Raw genomic sequence first — 12,586 nt, forward strand, 5'->3', positions numbered from 1 at the left:
CCGCTGCTCCCCTCAGCAGTGTACTTCGTTGATCTGCCTGTTCTGCTCCCTACTCTGTCTCTGGTGAATCCTCTCACCCTCCGCATCTCTGACCTGTACCCCAGTTATGTATGCATACATAAATAAATCTTTTTTTTAAAAAAATCATTAGCTTAGTAGGATAAACTCAGGAAATCAGCTGAAGTCTGCAAACATTTTTGCAAATAACTTCACAGTAGGAATATGATGGTGCTTAATCTCCTAGAACAGTTCCAGGAAGATGGAGTCATATATTGATAAATTCCTTTAATGTGAGTACAGTAGCATTTACTTAACTTTTACATATTACAAAGCCTTTTTACATGTGCTTTTGCATCCCTCTTATAAGGTGGTTAGAGCAATTATTCTTGTCTTATCACTCCCCTTTCAGGACGGGGTCACCCACACTGTACCCATCTGCCAGGGCTATGCCCAAACCATAGCAAGGGCTATGTCCTGCCTCTGGACATAGCTGACCACACCCATCAAACAAAGCTTATGACGAGCCTCACAGAGTGTACTACAGTATCACCATAGTGGCCAAGTGGCATGTGGTGCATAACATCAAGGAAAAGCTCTGTCATGTTGCCCTGTACCTCAAGCACGACGACATGGCCACCACCGTGTCCTCCTCTCTGGGGAACAGCTACAAGCTGCCTGTTGGTCAAGTGATCTCCAGCCACAACCAGCAGCTGCAGAGTCCGAAGCGCTCTTCTGCCCTCCTTCCTGGGTGTGGAGTTCTGTGGCATTTGCAAGACCACCTACTATTCCATCATGAAGTGTAATGTCAGCATGTATAAGGATCTATACACCAGCACTGTGTGGGACCACCAGGTACCCTGGCATCGCAGACAGGATGTAAAAGGGGATCACAGCCCTGGCACCCAGCATAAAGAAGAGCAAGATCATCGCTACCCCTGAAGTCAAGTGATCAGCCTCACTGCTCCTCTCCAGCTGCTGTGAACCAGAAAGCAGGAAGTACTAGGGGGATCCCTTCATCATCCACCGCAAATGCTTCTGAATGGACTATGAACAAATGCTACACATTTGTACTTTGAGAAACAGAAATTTACCCCAGCAAAAGTTAGCTTCATGCTGGCCACATAAAACTGGAATCAGCCTTTGAAAGTTATTTGTCCTTGAGCTTGTACCGACACTAGTATTGTGTTGTAGAACTTGTTGCTGTTGTTGACCTTGTACTCAAGTTAATTGTTCCCTTAATGTAAGTTTTATACCCTGTATGTATCTTTGCTTTAACCCTTAGCACATAAGAATAGGTCAATTCCACTGAAGTGACACCTTGCACAGAAGGGAAATCCATCCTCTCTTGGAGGTGACGCTTCCAGGCCACCACTTCTGGTCTGTGCAGAGTACTCGTATAAAGCTTTGTGTTTCAGAGGCTGTCAATAGCCAAAACCTGTTGTCCTTTAGTTCATACCTGTCTGCAGGGTTGGGAAGGCCCAATCTTACGAACCAATTTCCTTTCTTACCAGAAGGTTTCCCATCAGAACACCCTGGACTGTTACTTGCCTGTGCTTGGGAAATGGTTTGCATTTACACCAGAAAGTTCACTCATCCTTTTAATTCATGTAGTTTTGGGGGGTATGCAACTCTAAACATTTTCAAAGAGGACAACAAATTTTGGTTTTCTACTATTATGGGAAAGTGTTAGGCCACATTAATTCTTGTATGTGTGAGGAAAAAAAGTGCTATAGTAAACCAAAAGAAAACTTTGATCCTAAGCATAATTATTTCAGTAAAATTAAAATGAGGATGGAAAAAAGTTGGAAATAGGGCCCTCCCTGGTGGTACAACAGGTTAAAGCGCCACACTATGAAGCTATCCACCCCTGCAGCAATAGTTCAAACCCTGGCCAGGGAGGTGACCCACATGGTGCAGCAGACCTTTCCTGACCTGCCAGCTACTGCTACTCCCCTCAGCAGTGTATTTCGGTCTATCTGCCTGTTCTTCTTCCCACTTTGTCTCTGGTGAGTCCTCTCACCCTCCGCAACTCTGGCCTGTACCCCAGTTCTTGAATGCATAAATAAATAAATCTTAAAAAAAAAGGGGGGGAAAGGAAAAATTGGAAATAAGGTAGGAGTAAAAAGAAAAAGAAAATAGTTTCATCCGCTGCATAGAAATCTTATCAAGAATTAAATTCGTTGTAGTTATTGTTTAACTGGGTATATTCATAAATATAAGGTTTAAAATAGTATACCAGATTCAAGAATAGGGATAAAAAACAAAGAGGAGAAAATGGCAGGTCAGATTGGGATTACTGACTTGACTTTTGGAAACCTGCTTGACTATGTTCTACACTGTGTCCTCAGTCTCTCTCTTTACCTTTAAAATGAGAAATATAATAGGAACTACTGCATCATGATTGAGATAACACTCACAAAGTATTTAGCATAGCATGTGGCAGAAGAAAGGGGAATTTTATTTTATTTCATTTTTAAAATTTATTTATTTATGCATACAGAACTGGGATACAGGCCAGAGGAACAAGGTTGGTGAGAGGATTCACCAGACACTAAGCAGGGAGCAGAATAGGCAGATGGACTAATCACACTGCTGAGGGTGAGACAGGAGAGATCTGCTGTGCCATGTGGGTCACCTCCCTAGTGGAGGATCCAACTCCATGCTGAAGCAGAGGCTAGCTTCTGTAGTGCTGTACTTTAACCCCATGCACCACCAGGGAGGGCCTGAAAAGGGCATTTTAACCTCTCTTTTCCAAGAAGTGCTCCAGTTCAAGGTCTTTAAAAGTAGGGCTTCTTGTCACTAAGCTACATGATTTTGTCTATGACATGAGCACATTTCTTTTAATTGGCAAAATGCCCAAAGCAGTTCTAATGAAATTATAGCAGGGCTTTCATCGCCATCAATACATTTTAAAATAGAAATTTTAATTTAGAAAACATTGCCTAAACAACTGGTAGGATATAGAGTAAATTAAAAATAGTCCAGACTGTTTAGAAAGTATAAAAGTATTTGGTTTCTCATGTAACACATGAATAGTTATTTTAGTTTGACTTATCCATTCAACCGGGGATATCTACTTTATCTCTTTTCTTAAAAAATGACCATTTTTTCATTACATGAAGTAATGTTAGCTTTACTGGCAATGAGATTTAGAATACTGGGAACTCTTATACTCTCTCTGTCTTCCCCTATGGAAAACAGACATAATAAAATATACCCACTTCAGAGTTGTTATGAGAATTAATCAATGTCTCTAAACAGCTTTGAAATTCCAATGAAAGAGATTTAATCTGATCTTTATCTAGGAGAGATGGGTTAACACCTATATGTGAAGACTATTCATCTAGAAGTTAAAACTGGCTCTTGCTTGTATAACTTGAATTTCTACTTTCAAGAATGTAATTTAGCACAGGGAATGCTGTTATATAATTTTCTAAATGCATCTTTCAAAAGCATATAATACTCACTCATTTTTTCATTATTTCATTCTTCACATGTTGTCTATATGATCCACTGATAAAGTGCTTAATTCAATGTTCAAACATATAGAGAACACCAAACCCTTTTGAGTTACCATGCTATTATTTTTAAAGCTTTCTAGATTTTTCTAGAACCAAAAACATACTATTATTTTTAATAGAGATTAAAGAAGTATATAACTGGAAAAGTGAAAATTCCCCATAATCCCAAGCCCCAGTAAAATTACTGCTGGACAATTTGATATATATTCTGCCACATATACATATACATGAACATATGCTATAACTAGTATACATATCATATAGTGAGTATATTGAGATGTTTGTATATAGTTTGTTTATATAAGTATATGCCCCCTAAAAAACTAGTAACAAGTTTACATAATTATACATATCCTCTTATTTACAGATATAGGACTGTATTATGTATACTATACTGTAGGGCTGAGACTCTTTTCACCTCCCTGGACCGTGATGCCTCCTAAACACTGTGTCCTAACCTTGCTTCACCTTAATCCCAGTTTCTCCTGCAAGTCACTTTTTGTTTTTCCCCATTAATTGATTTTAAATATCCTTCCTTATTAGCTGTTTCTTTTCAGTGACTGTATAATCTTCCATTTTATGAATAGATAATAACTTATTTATCTATCCACCTTTTGGAGAACATTTGATTTGTTTCTGTTTCAGCAAGCAGCCTTGTTATAGATACCTGTGTTTATGTGTGTTAGAATTGAATCTCTACAATGAGAAAAGTGGGTCAAAATCTAGTATGTATTTTGCTTTTTTCCTTTTTATAACTAAAGGCATTTTGCCCTTGAAAATATTTGTACTAATTTACACTCCCATCAAAAATACCTGTTTCCTAACACTCTGAGCAACCCTGGGTATTAAGAATTTTTTAAAGCTTTAGCAGTTGAATAGGTAAAAATAATAGTTTTTTTTAAAGATTTATTTATTTATACATACAGAACTGGGGTACAGGCCAGAGGTGCAGGAGTGGTGAGAGGATTCACCAGAGACAGAGTGGGGAGAAGAACAGGCAGATGTACTGAAATACACTGCTGAGGGGAGCAGTGGGCAAGACAAGAGAGGTCTGCTGAGCCGTGTGGGTTAACTCCCTGGTTGGGGATCAAACTCAGGCCTTAGTAGTGATAACACTGACACTTAACCCCTAGGAAGGCCCTGAACATCTCTCTTGAATTATCTTTGCTGTATACCTAGAAGTGTTGGGACATTCAGTAGTTCTATGTTTGATATTTTGAGGAATTCTTTATTTTCCTAAGTGGCTACACCATTCTAAAATTCCACCACCAGTTACATGTGACAATTCTAATTTCTCCCTACCTCAATCAAAACTTGCTATTATCTGTCATTTCTATTTTAGTCATCTCAGTAGGTGTAAGTGGTGTTTCACTGGTTTTGATGGACACTTCCATAATGATTAATGATATCAACTATCTTTTGTGTCCTTACTGACCATTTGTTTTCTATGAAGAAAAGTCTATTCAGATCCTTTGTTCATTTTTAAATTGGGTTTGTTGTTGAGTTATTTATGTATTCTGGATACTGGACCTTAATCTGATATTGGATTTGTATTTTCTTTTCCCACTACATGGTTTGTCTTTTCTCTTTCTTGAAAATGCCCTTTGAAGCACAAAACTTTTAAATTTCTTGAAATACAATTTATATTTTCTTTCATTGTTTGTGTACTTGTTACCAGATTGAAGAAATGACTATATAATTCAAATTATTCCTGTTTCCCCCTAAGATTTTTATCTCTTACTTTTCTAAGTCTCCTCCCATTTTGAGTTAATTTTTGTGTAAAGTGTGAGGTAGAGTTCCAACTTCATTCTTTTGCTCCAAAACCATTAATTGAAATGTCTGTCCTATTCCCATTAAACTGTTCTTGGCATCATTGTCAAAAATCAATTGATCCAAAATGTATGGGTTTATATCTGAACTCTTAATTGGATTCAATTGCCCTTTATATTTGTGTTTATGCCAATGCACCCAGTGACTTACTGTTACTTAGTAGTAGTTTTGACATAAGAAGAGTAAATCCTACCACTTACTGTTTTTCAAGAGACCAGGTCTCTTTTATTTCCATATGAAATTTAGGATCAGTTGGCCAATTTCTGTATAAAAAAGCAGATAAAATTATTGTCATTCAAATTTTTAAAAAAGACTTATTTATTTATACATAGTGAGAGGTGTGGGTACAAGTGAGAGGTGTGGGGGTGCGAGGATTCATCAGAGACAGATTGGAGAGCACACAGGTAGATCAAGTGAAATACACTGCTGAGGGTAGCAGTGGGCAGGTCAGGAGAGGTCTGCTGTGCCATGTGGGTCACCTCCCTGGCCTCCCTGGCCTGCAGTGGCTGCGGACAGCTTCATAGTGCTGTGCTTTAACCCATTGCATCATCAGGGAGAGCCCTATTTTTCTTTCTTTGCAAGCTGTTCTATAATGTGTGTTTATTTGGTTAATTAATATGTCTTCCCATATTACCATTAATGATGTATCTTTCTAACTAATAATTTGAAAATGAGATTCAATCTAGTCTCATAAGTATTTAAATTGGGAAGAGCCTCAAAAGTATTAGAAGATAGTGCTTAGTTCCTTGCCTTTCATTTGCACTTTCTGTCCTTTACATCCACTTTTTCAAAATCAAGGAGACATCGACTCAGCATTTAATGGAAGAAGTTTTGAAAAACTGGGTGCTGTTTTAAAATCACCAACACTTGATGCATGTATACATATACTTATATATAGTTGTGCATATATATAGACTTGATACATATATGTACCTGTATCCCAGTTCTGTCTGCATAAATAAATAAATCTTTTTTTTAAATAAATAATCTTTAAAAAATAATAAAATTAGATCACCTGGATTTTGGAGGTATATGCATAGTGTATTTTCTGGAAGCTTCATATTTTATAACATTCTAAATGGGGCCCCTTAGTTGCAAGTCTTAAGGACCATTGTCTTTAAGATAAATATCTTAGAATTGTTTACACATTACATAATTTTAAGTCTTTCTACTATGTATAAAATTATAAATATATCATTATCTTACATTATTTTTTCCTGAACTGTACATTTTATTCATGTGATAAGTGCTTCTTATATTTTCTTTGAACCATATTTGAAATTAAGTAACTTTGTTTTGTTTTTGTTTTTTGTTTTTTTTATTTATTCATACAGAACTGGGATACAGGCCAGAGATGCGGAGAGTGAGAGGATTCACCAGGGACAGAGTGGGGAGCAGAACAAGCAGATTGACCACTGAGGGGAGCAGCGGCGGGTCAGGAGAGGTCTGCCACGCCATGTGGATCTCCTCCGGGGCAGGCGGGGATCAAACTCATGGGGAAGTGGCTTTAGCTTCTTAGTGCAGTGCTTTAACCCGCTGCGCCACCAGGGAGGGCCTGTTTTGTATTTTTATCTCAACTCATTTTTTAAAAAGATTTTGTTTATTATTGTTGTGTAGAAGAACTGGGGTGTAAGCCAAAGGTATGAGGTGTGTGTGGGTATTGATTCACCAGGGACAGAATGGGGAGCAGATGGATCTACCCATCTCAGGCCATCACAGTGGCCCATTGTGGTGGTAGTGCTGAGACTTGACACCTAGGCCACCAAGGAAGCCCCATCTTACCTCATTTTTAATGTTAAGACAAGCTGGTAATATACAAAAAATATTAAAAGTAACTATTTTAAGGTAGTAAGTTCACTAATTATTTTTAATTTTCTTTACATTTTCTACACTTAAATAAAAATTTCCAAATTTCCTGTAGTCTCCAATCTTACTTCTATATTCAAATTTTAAAAATATTTTAAGGATTAAAAAAGGAGACCTGACAAATTACATTTTTTGAAGATTTACTTTTTTATGCATACAGAACTGGGGTACAGGCCAGAGATTCACGAGGCAGTGAGAGTTTCACCAGAGACAGAGTGGAGAGCAGAACAGGCAGATCGATGAAGTACACTGCTGAGGGGAGCAGCAGGTGAGACAGGAGCAGTCTGCTGCGTCATGTGGGTCACCTCCAGGGCTGGGGATTGAACTCACACTGAAGCCACTGCAGCTAGCTTAAAGTGCTGCACCCTAACTTGTTGCACCACCAGGGAGGCCCCAGACCTGACAAATATTGACACATTTTATTTAAAAGGCTTCCTTAGGGCTCTCCCTGGTGGCGCAACAGGTTAAAAGATCACATTATGAAGCTCTCAGAAGCCACTGCAGCACTATATTCATCTCTGGCAGGGAGCTGACCCACATGGCGCAGCAGATCTCTCCTGACCGGTCCACAGCTCCCCTTAGCAGTGTACTTTGTCGATCTGCCTGTTCTGCTCCCTACTCTGTCTCTGGTGAATCCTCTCACTACCCCTGCACCTCTGGCCTGTACCCCAGTTCTGTAAGCATAAATAAATAAATCTTTAAAAAAAAAAAAGCTCCCTTAAAGAATATTAATTAAATTCCACTACTTTTCGTTACTACCAAGTACCAAATTGCAGTAAATCACCACCGCAAATTTTAAGGGAAAACAATTGTGACCTGAGACTATAACCAGATAAGTTGTTCTTCATATGCAGTGAAACAGAACGTATTCTCACACATTCCTCTTTCTTTCAAGGACTCAGAAAATATACTACCCAAATACACTTTATAAAATAAAGTTATTCAAAGAAGTATTCAAGCTGACCTCCAAATGATTTAACTTAACTCTTGAATCAGAAAACCTATGATCTAGAAAGATCAAACAAGTAATAATAAAGTTAGACCTAAATGAGATTTTTAAAAATTTTTTAAATTCAACTGCATTTCCCTAATTATTTACTCAAAACTTTCTGAGAACAAGAAACTGGGACTCTCCGTTCCCTGCTAGGCATCTTTAAGTGAAGTTCTTCCTTGGCAAACAACACCTACTCACTTGAGAAGTTTTCATCACAAAGCGGAGGTGGGAAGAAATCAGCCCTCAGGTATTTGGGCTGCACACTACAGGCAGTGTGATCAACTGACTTCAGTGACTCAAGCCAAGTCATAAACAAGGAGTGAACCTGCATGTCTGTGCAGGACCCAACTTGATGGGGAATCAAGGGAATGCAAAAACAATCATCCAACATTACATGGTTTGGTCTTTGTTTTTCAGAACACTATAATTTTTCACATCTTTGCCTTGAACTTTCTGTTATTGGATATATCCCTTCCTGTGGATTGCTTTGAAAGTCTCTCATCATGTCACCCTGAGGGTCAGATTTGTTCCAGAAATGCAATGAAAAGAAGGCTCGACCTAGTCAAGATGCCTGCTTTCTAGTCCAGCTCTGCTAATTAGAAGGGCCATTCTTGGGCTAGTGATCAAACATCCTTCCTGGGCCTGCTGTCCTGATTCCCCATGACTTCGGCCAAGGTCGAATAAATTCATGGGCACAAAAATGCTTTGAACCTTCTTAGATGCAATTATAAAGGAAAAATACTACTGTTAGTGTTTTACTTTGAATCACTATTATTAAATCAGTCTTGATTGCTTAGTGCCCTTTGCCTTAAGATTAATATCAATGTTAGTTCCACTCTCATCACGTATTCAACATGTAGCAGGCGTTTCCTGAGCTTCATGCCAGATCTTACCTGATATAAGCAATTATCTTTAGTTCGGTTACCTCTACCCTTCTTTTTTTTTTTAAATTGTATTTATTTATGCATAAAAGAACTGGGGTATATACATGCCAGAGGTGCAGCAGGTGGGTCAGGAGAGGTCTGCTGTGCCATGTGGGTCACCTCCCTGGCAGGGAATCAAATTCACACTGAAACGGCTGCAGCTAGCTTCCCAGTGCTGCCTTTTAACCCGTTGCGCCACCAGGAAAGGCTTATCCTCTACCCTTCTTTCCATGTTTCCAAGAAACCAGAATTCTTATACTACTCTGGAATCTTCAGTCAGTTATAAAATGAAGCAATAGACTAATTTAGACTACAGTGCTACTGTTACCCTTAATATATTATCCTTTGAGAGGCATTTCCATTTCAAAAGAAGTATCTTTAATTAAAGTGCAGGTAATTCTCTCCATTTGGAAAGAACTTCTTTGTGCTTACCTAGCATACACCTATCTAGTCTAGATTTCAGTTATCCTGCGGTCTTCTCAGTGACACCTTCCTAATATTCCTAAACGTGCTTGCCATCCCCTCCAGTGAATCATGTCACTGTGCACATACTTTTTGTTAGACTTATCACTTTAAGGGTTAACTTATACACTGTGATGAGAAACAACTACACCAGTATAAAACAACTACACCAGTATTCCTGAGGGTTAGGAGATAACACTTTTAGGGATCAGGGTGCAGACAGATCTGTTATATACCAAAACCAGAAAAAGAGTTTGTAGTAAAGTTTACTAGGCAGAAAAAAAAAAAAGATACTTGTAGTAAAGAAAGCATAAGTGGCGCAGCGGGTTAAAGCACAGCACTAAGAAGCTTAAGCCACTTCCGCATGAGTTCGATTCCCGCCTGGCCCGGAGGTCACCACTTGGCGAGGCAGACCTCTCCTGACCCGCCCACTGCTCCCTCAGCAGTGTACTTCATCGATCTGCCTGTTCTGCTCCCCACCCTGTCTCTGATGAAGCCTCTCACAGCCCCTGAGCCTCTGGCCTGTACCCCAGTTTTGTATGCACAAATAAATAAATCTTTAAAAAAGAAACATGGCCCTCCCTGGTGGCGCAGTGGGTTGAAGCACAGCACTGAGAATCTAGGGCCGCTTCCACATGAGTTCGATTCCCGCCTGCCCCGGAGGTGACCGCATGGTGTGGCAGACCTCTCCTGACCCGCCCGCTGCTACCCTCAGCAGTGTGCTTCGTCGATCTGCCTGTTCTGCTCCCCACTCTGTCTCTGGTGAGCTCTCTCGCCCTCCGCATCTCTGGCCTGTACCCCAGTTCTGTATGAATAAATAAATCTTAAAAAAAAAAAAAAAGAAAGAAACATAAGTGGTGCTTTTCAAATCACAGTCAAAAACTGTCCTTACATATTCTAATCCCTACTGGGCTCCCCTGAGTCCCTTGTGGAGAAAAATGAGGATATCTTGGAACAAAATTTTTGATAATAAATGTCTAAACAGTCCTCTCTTTTAACAGCTTTGCTTCATGCAGTTAGCACTGAAATCACATGAAAGAGAATCAGAGAATACTAAAAATTAAGTGGCTTAGACATTATGTAGTTCCTCTGCACAATTCACAGATAACAAAGAGCTCAGGAGATGTCAAAGCTTCAAGGACATGGACTCAGCTAAAGAGGTCTAGAACAGAAATCTGGCAGTTAGGTATTTTTCCCTTTTAGACTTCATTGGCTCATATTATATGCAAAGTACTTCAAAAACATATAATGTCTTAGCCAAGGGTTTTTTTTTTTTTTAATTGCATCCAGGAAAAACCTTCCCAGAGGGTAGTTTATTATAACGAGACAGGCAGCCTTCAGTAGGGATCCAAACCAGGGCTGGAAAGGTACCAAGAACAAAGACCTACCTTGCCCATCATGCTCTTTATGCATCCTTTTGGAGCCTGATGGTCTCTCATCTATTTAATTCACTTTATGATCTATAGCAATCTCTGTGCTCTCAAATGGAAAGGTACATTTTAACTTATTTAAAATTCTGGTTCAAACATTTCATAAAAATGAAGTAGGCTTTAGACTAAATTTCCAGAGGAATGAATTTGATTGCTGCATTTTGAGTCAAGGTATTCACCCACTTTTGTTCCAGTTAGCACTGGTAAAGGCAGAAGAAACAGAGATAAGCATTCAGGGCTTCCCTAGCGGCACAAGAGGTTAAGTATCAGCACTATGAAGCTATCACCAGAGAGCTGACCCATATGGTGCAGCAGACCTCTCCTGTCTTACCTGCTGCTCCCCTCAGCAGTGTACTTTGTCAATGGGCCTGTTCTGCTCCCCACTCTGACTCTAGTGAATCCTCTCATCATCCACAGCTCTGGTCTATGCCTCAGCTCTTGCATGCATAAATAAATAAAATAAATCTTTAAAAAGAAAGATAAACATTTGGTAGTAATGATACTTTGCATTTATTGTATAAACTTAGCTCTAGAGCCTTGCCTAGGATTTGTCACACTATGAGGTTAGAGAAAAGTCCCTATAAGACTGCCCTCACTCTTTTTTTTATTAAATTATTACTTACTGAAGAAACGCTGGTAGATGATACAATATGTGACACCTTCACACCTCTTCAGATGTGTGTTACTGCACCACACCCACCACCAAGTCACCCAGAATCTTCCACAATGGTCCACTGGATCTCCTCTCCCCTTTACTTTTTAACTCTCCCTCTCCCTTGTAGCCTCAATTCTATAGTCAGAGCTCTAGGGATTGGTTTGGTTTTGTCTGTTCCTTTGGTTTGTTTCTCTATATTCTTTTTTAAAAAAAATATTTAGTTATTTATGCATATAGAACTGTGGTAGGTGAAGCAGGGAGAGTAAGAAGATTCGCCAGAGACAGAATAGAGAGCAGAACAGGCAGATCAAAGAAGTGCACTGCTGAGGGGTGCAGCAGGCGGGACAGGAGAGGTCTGCTGCGCCATGTGAGTCAGCTCCCCCCACTGGCCGGGGAATGGAACTCCTTCTGCAGTGTCTGGTGATATAGCTTGACAGCACTGTGTCTTTAGCCCCTGCACTCCCAGGATGGCCCATTACCTCTAAATTTTTATAGAGTGCAACTTACACTGCCCTGAGACTGCTCTTTAGTTGCTGTAAATCCCAGAGATTAAGCTACCACCTTTAGTCGCTAGCCTTCCCAGAGGTCAGAACTTAGTGTAACCTAAAGCTCTCATCATAAACCACAATGTTGAACCCCCAAGCAAACAAAGATACTCATATCAACTATGATATTCTGGGAACCTAGGGACCTCATTCCAGTATCTAAGAACAAAGACTTCACCCCTAGTTAGGCAAAGTTAATTCTTCACTATGGAGATCCATTCATGCAAAGTTCTCTAGTAGTTTGATATCTCAGATGGAAACATATCCCTAAAGGTAGAGCCCATTGTTTATTAGATAGGTAAATAATTCCAGTTGTTGTAATACATAAACCCTGAAAATCCAGTACCTTTTTTTTTTTTT

This window comes from Condylura cristata, unplaced genomic scaffold, assembly GCF_000260355.1.
Source record: "Condylura cristata isolate star-nosed mole 26May11 unplaced genomic scaffold, ConCri1.0 scaffold00002, whole genome shotgun sequence".
Lineage (NCBI taxonomy): Eukaryota > Metazoa > Chordata > Mammalia > Eulipotyphla > Talpidae > Condylura > Condylura cristata.